General features: G+C 48.1%; 1 pseudogene; it reads right to left on the reverse strand.

Moving 5' to 3' along the window:
- Positions 1–747: 747 nt before the first annotated feature.
- On the reverse strand, positions 748–1,487 carry LOC123077775 (uncharacterized; annotated as a pseudogene).
- Between the last annotated feature and the right edge of the window lie 9,570 nt (positions 1,488–11,057).

Here is an 11,057-nt window from a genome sequence, read left to right on the forward strand (position 1 = left end):
GAAAATTGGCCCATCCATTGGATCGGCCGTTAACAGGCCAAAATCTCATCGGGCCGATATTAAGCCCAAATATATAGCGGGCTATTAACGGGCTCGAACTGACGATGGGCTGCAACGGTGTCAAATCTTTAACAGGCCGTTGACGAGCCGAATTGGCACATCTCGTATGGGTCGTGGGCTTAAATGGACCTGACACAAGTAGGCCTTATATGGGCCGGCCTGCTAATTTTTACTAGGCCGGCCTTTTTCACCGGAATGGGCCACTGTTGGGCCGTGCCACCTGTCTACCTATCATAGGCGCCACCTGTCCAATGAGTGGATGACTTCGGTCCCAACGGTTAGACAACACGTGTTTCCTGCGGCCAATGATGATTTTACACGTGGAAAATCCCCGTTGGTCCGGGCTATTAACGGGTTATCGGATCCAAAATCAGACCCGATAGCTTAACGGCGTTCCGTTACGGTGGATGCCACGTGTTGGTCACCCTTGACGAAAGCACTTCTGTGACGTGCGATTTATCGTCATGGAAGTGGACACTTCCGTGATGACAATTTTGGTAATGTCATGGAACATTTCTACGACAGCACATATATGACTATCTTGATTCTGTCATAAAATCGCCATGGATGTACATGCATGACAAAAAACACGACCTCCTGTGACAAACACGTATCATCATGGAAGTGTATTTTGTTTGTAGTGCACACTCCTCTCAGCCTAGCATGGAAGCGTACCAAAGTATTCGATCAGGCGCCAAAAATTGCCGATAGCTCGCTGTACAGCGGCAAAGACCAACAATAGCCGATGCCGTTGCTGATCAGCAGTGTGGTGGGCCTGGATGTGGCGTGGTCGGGCGAGAAGCAGTTGTAGCTCTCGATCGTTGATGCCTCACTGACTTGTGACGACTCTGGCGTGGCCCAATCTTGGCTAGGGAGGAGGGAGGTGGTGCCATTGGAGGAGGTCAGGGCGGACAACTGGAAGACCCGAGTGCTGGTGTTATCGCTCGAGGGTGTCGTGGCATTGTAGCAGGTCTTCTCGGAGCTAGCTGGTGAGACGAACTCGTAATTGCCCATTCATGCCATCGAGGTGTCGCTTAGGTCTGAATTCGCTAGCGTGCGCGAATCTTGGGCGGGGCGGAGGAAGGCGGTGCGGTCGGTGGGCATGGAGAAGCTAGGAATCAGCGGTGTGGCTGTAGGTGCTCTGCCTGCGGCCGCTCGACTGGAAGCAAGAATGCTTCTTGAATCTCCGATGTAGCAACCACGGTGGGCGGATTTGGTGCGGCAGGAGACGGATGGAACGGCAGGCATCGCCTCACGCCGGAGCGCTCGCCCGCGGCCGCCGCCTTCCTCTTGGAACCCGACATCGACAACGACCCAGACGAAATTGGTTTCGAGGCGGATCGGCTAGCACGATGCTTCTGGTAGATTTTGCAGAGGGCGGGCATCACCTCGCCGGGGCGGGGGTCTTCTTGGCTAAACTCGAGCATCAGCCATCCGTTCTTGGGCTCATAGGTGAAGGGCTGGCGGTACCCGATGTCGGCGCCGCCCGCGTCGAGCACGTCACACCGCGCCTTCTCTGAATGCCAGGTGCCTACCCCACCCACACCGGCGCGGCACCTGCGGGTGCCCCGGCTGCTCTAGGCCCTCACAGAGGTGAAGAAGTACCACTCCCTATCCTCCCCGTCGCTGCTCGCTGAGGCGGGGAGGAGGCCAGTGACGAGGTTGGCGAGCTCGGCCGCGTACACGTCCGCGTCGTGGATGTACCGGGCGGCGGCGATGGGGAGCGCGGACCCGGAGATCTTCCGCTGGAGGTAGATCTGATGAGGTCGGCGTCACCTGGGGCAAAGATGAGGCCGCGGGGCGAGTCGGGCGTGCGCGGGGACGCCATGAGAGGTGGAGGGATGGAGCGTTTGAAGGCGCGTGCGCGGGGGAAAGAAGAGGGGGATTTGCGCGGCTCCGGTGGAAGGCTTTCCTTTTGAAATTTGGTTTGGGGACAGGAAAACGCGTGTCGAAGTGAAAACAGGGAGAGGGTGACTTAGGTGAGCTCGGTTTGTGTTTGTTTATTTTTTTTGGAAACCTTATTGTCTATTGGGAGAGGGTGGCATTTCGAACATTTTTAGTGGCGGTTTTAGTTATGATAAAGATGGCAGTCGAGCCTTCATTCAAGAAAATGTCATGTTGTTCTCAAAAATGTTGATTACAAAGAACACACACGCGTGTCTCTTGAGAACTTTTTTCTCCAAGAATGTCGTGGACTGGAACCCCACCGTTAGAGCATCTACAGTCAAGCGCCAAAAACCGGTCTCAAACGTCTGGGCCGCTCGCCCGGTCACTAAGTAGTCACAATTTTTTGACCCTGGACTAACGCCTCAAACAGGCCACAAACGCTCGGGCTGACCGGCACCCCTCACATCTAGCGCAAATATGGGGCTGATATGGGGTGGCCCGGGCATGCCCGGGCACGTCCGCCTGACAAGTCCGGCACAGCACCGACCCCACGGATGTCCCACAAAAACCTCATCTGGCTCATCGCTCTGAAACCCTAACTCACTCACTCTCTTCTCTCGTCCTGTCCTCTCCTCTCCCCGCAGCGATTCCGATCGAATCCGCCGCAATGTCGAGCTCCGACAGCCGCTCTGATTCCTAGATGGATTTGGACTATGAGCTTGCCCTCCGCATCGCCTTGGAGCGGTTCAAGGTGGAGAACGGTGGCAGCTCCGGATCTGCAGCCTCGCCGCAACCGCAGCTTCCCCGTTGGTGCAGCTCGGACACCAGCGTTGGGCCCTCGCGGCCCAGGTGCAGCTCCGACAGACGGCCTACGAAATCCACGCTTCCCCTATGTTTTTCCATGCCCTCACCGGCTGTTGCTCCCCCACGTGGGCAGCAGTGGATGCTTGTGCTCGTTGGGGAAGCGCTCCTTGCGGAGATGAAGCCATACGAGATCTCCCGGTTTGAACACCATTGGAGTCTTGTTGATGTTGAGCTTGGTGGCGAGGCGGTGTACCTGACGCTCGATCGTGGACCTTGTATCTTCATGCATCTTCTTGATATAGCTTGCTCTTGCACTTGCGTCCATGTTCGCTCGTTCTTGGAGTGGTAGAGGAAGGATGTCCAAGGGTGATAATGGGTTGAATTTGTAGACAACCTCAAAGGAGGACTTGCCGGTAGTAGTGTCATGCACGGTTGTAGGCGTACTCGGTGATGGGTAAGCACTCCTCCCACTCCTTGATGTTCTTCTTGATTAACATGCGTAGGAGAGTAGATTGGGTCGGGTTGGTGACTTTAGTTTGTTCATCGATATGAGGATGATAGGTCGTCGAGAATAGTAGCTTGATGCCGAGCTTGGCACATAGTGTCTTCCAAAAGTAGCTTAGGAACTTGACACCACAGTCCGACACAATTGTCCTTAGCACTCCATGTAACCTCAAGATTTCCCTATAAAACAGATTTGCAACATGTGTATCGTCTATCTTATTGCATGGGATGAAATGTGCCATTTTCGAGAATCGGTCCACAACAACAAATACCAAATCCTTGCCTTTTGAGTCGTAGGTAATCCAAGCACAAAATCCATGATGATATCTTCCCATAGTTGATACGGAATAAGAAGGGGCATATGTAAACCATGAGATTGAGCTTGTGACTTAGCTTTGCGGCATGTAGAGCACCGATTGGTGAAGCGTGCAACTTCACAAAATATCTTTGGCCAAAAGTACTTGAAGGAGAGTGTGGCAAAGGTCTTGTCATGTCTGAAATGTCCGATACGTCCTCTGTTGTGAGCCTCTTGCAAAAGTAACAAACGAAGAGAAGAATCGGGTACAAAAAGTTTGTTAGCACGCATAAGATAACCGTACTTAAGGTAATAGTGCTCCCAACAAGTGTTAGAAAGACATTTAGCATAAGGAATCGCAAACGAAGGATCATGTGCATATAGATCTTTAACATGCTCAAAGCCAATAACATTCAATTGAAGTTGAGTAACCAACATGCACTTGCGGGAAAGGGCATCTGCCACAACATTCTTTTTACCCTTAATGTACTTGATCACATAAGGAAAAGATTTCAATAAATTCACTCCATTTAGCATGTCGTTTGTTCAACTTTGTTTGACCTTTAAGGTATTTAAGCGTCTCATGATCGGTATGTATGAAAAATTCATGTGGGCGAAGATAATGCTCCCAAGCATGCAATACTCGCACTAAAGCATATAATTCCTTGTCATAGATAGGATAGTTAAGTTGAGCGCCGGAAAGTTTTTTGCTAAAATATGCAATGGGTCGCTTTTCTTGCATCAAAACTCCACCAATACCATTGCCACTAGCGTCATAATGCACTTCAAAAGTTTTGTCAAAATGGCAATACAAGAATTGGAGCATGTGTAAGAAAAGATTTAAGCTCGTCAAATGAGGTAGATTGAGAGAGTCCCCAAACAAAGGGTGCATTCTTCTTACTCAAGGCATGCAATGGTGCTAAATTTCTTTACAAAGCAATGGTAGAAGCCAGCGAGACTAAGGAAACTATGCAATTGTTGCAAATTTGTGGGTTGTGGCCATGTTTTAATTGTTTCAATTTTAGACTCATCAACATGAACACCCTTAGAAGACACAAGAAAGTCCAAGAAAACAAGCTTCTCAACACCAAAAATCCATTTCTCCATGTCAGCATAAAGACGCTCGTTTCTAAGAACTTGCAAAACGTCCCTAAGATGGGTGACATGATCTTCTAATGATTCGCTAAACACAAGTATATCGTCAAAGTAGACCACAACACCTATGCCAATGTATTTGTGAAGAACATAGTGCATCACGCGCATGAAAGTGAAGGCTGCTTCTGATAAGCCCATAGGCATAACTAACTACTCGTACAAGCCAAATTTAGTTTTAAAAGAGGTTTTCCATTCATCACCTTGTTGAATGCGTATTTGGTAATAGCCAGTTTTAAGATCAATTTTTAAGAAAATGGTGGCGCTGCTAAGCTCATCAAGCGTATCGTCAAGGCGTGGATGCCTATAGCGAACGGTGATAGCATTTAGGGGACGGCAATCGGAACACATGCGAAAACTACCATCTTTCTTGGGCACAAGAATAACCGGAATGTCACAAGGACTCAAGCTTTCACGTACATGTCCATTGCCAATGAGGTGTTGTACTTGCCTTTGTATCTCCTTAGTTTCTCTGAGGTTGACGTGGTATGGAGCCTTGTTCGGTAGGTGTGCGCCGGCGATGAGGTCGATGCGGTGCTCGATGCCGCATAGAGGAGGAAGGCAGGGAGGTGGCTCATCGGGAAATACGTCCGCAACTCCTGCAAGAGATTAGACAACACTAGAGGTAGATGATTAGAGGTGTTAGTCATTGTCGCTTCGTCTTTGCACACTAGGACATAGTGTATGACACTAGATGGGTTCTCACACCCTTCTCTCATGTCTCTTTTGGTAGCTAAAAGCACTAATTTTTTTCTTGTCGCTTATCGTGGAGGCACTCATTTTTGGCTTGTGGCGCTCACTCTCATTTTGGTGTTTCAGTCTCTCAATGTTCTCTCCATGATGGGTGGATGCTTGTTTGTCAGCGATCACCCGACTTGGCGACATAGGTCGTAGCACGTACTCTTTGCCCTTTGATACGTCCATTTTGCATCGTGTTTTCTACTATTATTTATATATTTTTATACATAATAATACTTTTTGGAGTAATTCTAATGCCTTTTTCTCATAATATGTGAGGTTCACACAAGGAGGGAGACTACCGGCAGCTGGAATTCTAGACCTGAAAAAGCTGCATCAGGCCACCTATTTCTGCACAACTCCAAATGAGCTGAAACTTCACGGAGATTTTTTATGGAATATATAAGAATTATTGGAGCAAATAACTACCATAGGGGGGCCACTAGGTGGGCACAACCCACCTGGGCGTGCCAGGGAGCCCAGGCGCGCCCTGGTGGGTTGTGCACTCCTCGGCCCACCTTTGGTGCCCCTCTTCTGGTATATAAGTCATTTCGACATAGAAAAAACAAGGAGATGACTTTCGGGACGAAGCGCCGCCGTCTCGAGATGGAACTTGGGCGGGAGCAATTTTGCCCTCCGCTGGAGCGATTCCGCCTGGGGAACTTCGCTCCCAAAGGGGGAAATCATCATCATCACCAAAAACTCTCCCATCTTGGGGAGGGCAATCTCCATCAACATCTTCAACAGCACTATCTCCTCTCAAACCCTAGTTCATTTCTTGTGTTCAATCTTTGTACCGGAACCTTAGATTGGTGCTTGTGGGTGACTAGTAGTGTTGATTACATCTTGTAGTATTACTATATGGTTTATTTGCTGGAAGATTATATGTTCAGATCCATTATGCTATTTAATACCCCTCTGATCTTGAGCATGATTATCATTTGTGAGTAGTTACTTTTGTTCTTGAGGTCACGGGAGAAATCTTGTTGCAAGTAATTAATCATCTGAACTTGATATGTGTTTGATATTTTGATGGTATGTATTTTGTGATTCCCTTAGTGGTGTCATGTGAACATCGACCACATGGCACTTCACCATATTTGGGACTAAGGGAATGCATTGTGGGGTAGTTATTAGATGATGGGTTGCAAGAGTGACAGAAGCTTAAACCCTAGTTTATGCGCTACTTCGTAAGGGATTGATTTGGATCTTATCTTAATACTTTTCTCGTAGTTGCGGATGCTTGCGAGGGGGTTAATCATAAGTAGGAGGTTTGTTCAAGTAAGAACAGCACCTAAGCATCGGTCCACCCACATATCAAATTATCAAAGTAGTGAAACAAATCAAACCAACATGATGAAAGTAACTAGATGAAATTCCCGTGTACCCTCAAGAACACTTTGCTTATCATAAGAGACCATTTTGGCATGTCTTTTGCCTAAAAAGGATTGGGCTACCTTGCTGCACTTTTGTTACCATTACCGTTACTTGCTCGTTACAAATAATCTTGCTATCAAACTACTCGTTACTTATAATTTTAGTGCTTGTAGAGAATACCTTGCTGAAAACTACTTGCCATTTCCTTCTGCTCCTCATTGGGTTCGACACTCTTACTTATCGAAAGGACTACGATTGATCCCCTATACTTGTGGGTCATCACCCTTCATCTTGAAGCTATAGTGGTTGGTACGCCGGTGTAGATGATGTCGCTGTCGAATTGCCAAGGTCTTCCTAAGAGGAGATGTCACACGGACATAGGAACCACATCACACTCCAAGGTCTCTTCATATACGCCAATCATGAAGGAAACTTGCACGGTGTGCTCCACTTGAATGGTGCCAGAGTCGCTAAGCCATTGCACCTTATAGGGGCGAGGATGCTTCATCTTGACCAATTGTAGCTTGGAACTTAGCTCTTCACTTGCCAAATTGTGGTAACTTCATCCATTGATGATGACCTTCACGGAACGTCCATTGATGCCCGCTTTGGTGTGGAAGATGTGGCAATGTTGGTCTTCGTCTTGTTGGTGTTGAAGCATCAAGACCTTGGATACAACAAGAGCGGGGCTTGAATCATTGTCACAAAATACTTGATCATCTTCATCTTCATTCTCTTGCTGGTGCATGGCCACGTGTTCAAGTGATTCCATTTATTCCTCACTCATGGGTCATAGGTGTCATTGGCGTTGGCGATCATGGTGCGCCTAGTGGGGCACTCAAATGTCTTGTGGCCGCGGCCTTGACATGTGAAGCATTTAATGGAACTCGTCTTGACGGTCTCATCCGTTGGAGTAGATGATAATGAAACTCTCGGCTTGAAGTGTTGGGGAACGTTGCAGAAAATTAAAAAATTTCCTACGGTTTCACCAAGATCCATCTAAGAGTTCATCTAAGAAACGAGTGATAGGAGTGCATCTACATACCCTTGTAGATCGCGAGCGGAAACGTTCAAGAGAACGGGGATGATGGAGTCGTACTCACCGTGATCCAAATCACCGATGACCAAGTGCTGAACGGACAGCACCTCCGCATTCAACACACGTACGGAGCGGATGACGTCTCCTCCTTCTTGATCCAACAAGGGGGAAGGAGAGGTTGAGTAAGAAGGCTCCAGCAGCAGCACGACGACATGGTGGTGGTGGAGATGCAGTACTCCGGCAGGGCTTCGCCAAGCAACTGCGGGAGGAGGAAGAGGTGTAGCAGGGGAAGGGAGGCGCAAAGACTCAGGGTGCGGCTGCCCTCCCTCCACCCCTCCTTTATATAGGCCCCCAGGGGGGCACCGGCCCTGGAGATGGGAATCTCCCAAGGGGGCGGCGGCCAGGGGGGTGGAGTGCCCCCCAAGGCAAGTGGTGCGCCCCCCCCCCCACCCTAGGGTTTCCAACCCTAGGCGCAGGGGGCCCAAGGGGGGCGCACCAGCCCACTAGGGGCTGGTTCCCCTCCCACTTCAGCCCACGGGGCCCTCCGGGATAGGTGGCCCTACCCGGTGGACCCCCGGGACCCTTCCGGTGGTCCCGGTACAATACCAGATGACCCCGAAACTTTCCCGATGGCCGAAACAGCACTTCCTATATATAAATCTTCACCTCCGGACTATTCCGGAACTCCTCGTGATGTCCGGGATCTCATCTGGGACTCTGAATAACAGTCGGTAATCACATACAAGTCTTCCTAATAACCCTAGCATCACCGAACCTTAAGTGTGAAGACCCTACGGGTTCGGGAATCATGTAGACATGACCGAGACAGCTCTTCGGCCAATAACCAACAGCGGGATCTGGATACCCATGTTGGCTCCCACATGTTCCACGATGATTTCATCAGATGAACCATGATGTCAAGGATTCAATCAACCCCATATACAATTCCCTTCGTCAATCGGTACGTTACTTGCCTGAGACTCGATCGTCGGTATCCCAATACCTCGTTCAGTCTCGTTACCGGCAAGTCACTTTACTCGTACCGCAATGCATGATCCCGTGACCAAACACTTGGTCACTTTGAGCTCATTATGATGATGCATTACTGAGCGGGCCCAGAGATACCTCTCCGTCATACGGAGTGACAAATCTCAGTCTCGATCCGTGTCAACCCAACAGACACTTTCGGAGATACCTGTAGTGCACCTTTATAGTCACCCAGTTACGTTGTGACGTTTGGTACACCCAAAGCACTCCTACGGTATCCGGGAGTTACACGATCTCATGGTCTAAGGAAAAGATACTTGACATTGGAAAAGCTCTAGCAAACGAACTACATGATCTTGTGCTATGCTTAGGATGGGGTCTTGTCCATCACATCATTCTCCTAATGATGTGATCCCGTTATCAACGACATCTAATGTCCATTGTCAGGAAACCATGACTATCTGTTGATCGACGAGCTAGTCAACTAGACGCTTACTAGGGACATGTTATGGTCTATGTATTCACACGTGTATTACGATTTCCGGATAATACAGTTATAGCATGAATAAAGACAATTATCATGAACAAGGAAATATAATAATAACCTTTTATTATTGCCTCTAGGGCATATTTCCAACAATCTCCCACTTGCACTAGAGTCAATAATCTAGTTACATTGTGATGAATCGAACACCCATAGAGTTCTGGTGTTTATCATGTTTTGCTCGCGAAAGAGGTTTAGTCAACGGATCTGCAACATTCAGATCCGTATGTACTTTGCAAATATCTATATCTCCATCTTGAACATTTTCATGGATGGAGTTGAAACGACGATTGATGTGCCTGGTCTTCTTGTGAAACCTGGGCTCCTTGGCAAGGGCAACAGCTCCAGTGTTGTCAGAGAAGAGTTTGATCGGCCCCGACGCATTGGGTATGACTCCTAGGTCGGTGATGAACTCCTTCACCCAAATTGCTTCATGCGCTGCCTCCGAGGCTGCCATGTACTCCGCTTCACATGTAGATCCCACCACGATGATCTGCTTGCAGCTGCACCAGCTTACTGCTCCACCATTCAACATATACACGTATCTGGTTTGTGACTTAGAGTCATCCAGATCTGTGTCGAAGCTAGCGTTGACGTAACCCTTTACGACGAGCTCTTCGTCACCTCCATAAACGAGAAACATGTCCTTTGTCCTTTTCAGGTGCTTCAGGATATTTTTGACCACTGTCCAGTGTTCCTTGCCGGGATTACTTTGGTACCTTCCTACCAAACTTACGGCAAGGTTTACATCAGGTCTGGTACACAGCATCGCATACATAATAGATCCTATGGCTGAAGCATAGGGGATGACACTCATCTCTTCTTTATCTTTTGCCATGGTCGGGCATTGAGCCGAGCTCAATCTCACACCTTGCAATACAGGCAAGAACCCTTTCTTGGACTGATCCATTTTGAACTTCTTCAAAATCTTATCAAGGTATGTGCTTTGTGAAAGACCTATGAGGCGTCTCAATCTATCCCTATAGATCTTGATGCCTAATATGTAAGCAGCTTCTCCAAGGTCCTTCATTGAAAAACACTTATTCAAGTAGGCCTTAATGCTGTCCAAAAGTTCTATATCATTTCCCATCAAGAGTATGTCATCTACATATAATATGAGAAATGCTACAGAGCTCCCACTCACTTTCTTGTAAATGCAGGCTTCTCCATAAGTCTGCATAAACCCAAACGCTTTGATCATCTCATCAAAGCGAATGTTCCAACTCCGAGATGCTTGTACCAGCCCATAAATGGATCGCTAGAGCTTGCATACTTTGTTAGCATTCTTAGGATCGACAAAACCTTCCGGCTGCATCATATACAGTTCTTCCTTAAGATGTCCGTAAAGGAATGCCGTTTTCACGTCCATCTGCCATATCTCATAGTCATAGTATGCGTCAATTGCTAACATGATTCGGACGGACTTCAGCTTTGCTACGGGAGAGAATGTCTCATCGTAGTCAACCCCTTGAACTTGTCGATAATCCTTAGCGACAAGTCGAGCTTTATAGATGGTAACATTACCATCCGCGTCCGTCTTTTTCTTAAAGATCCATTTGTTTTCTATCGCTCGCCGATCATCGGCCAAGTCTGTCAAAGTCCATACTTTGTTTTCATACATGGATTCTATCTCGGATCGCATGGCTTCAAGCCATTTGTTGGAATCTGGG

This window comes from Triticum aestivum, chromosome 1B (genome assembly GCF_018294505.1).
Source record: "Triticum aestivum cultivar Chinese Spring chromosome 1B, IWGSC CS RefSeq v2.1, whole genome shotgun sequence".
NCBI classification, from domain to species: domain Eukaryota; kingdom Viridiplantae; phylum Streptophyta; class Magnoliopsida; order Poales; family Poaceae; genus Triticum; species Triticum aestivum.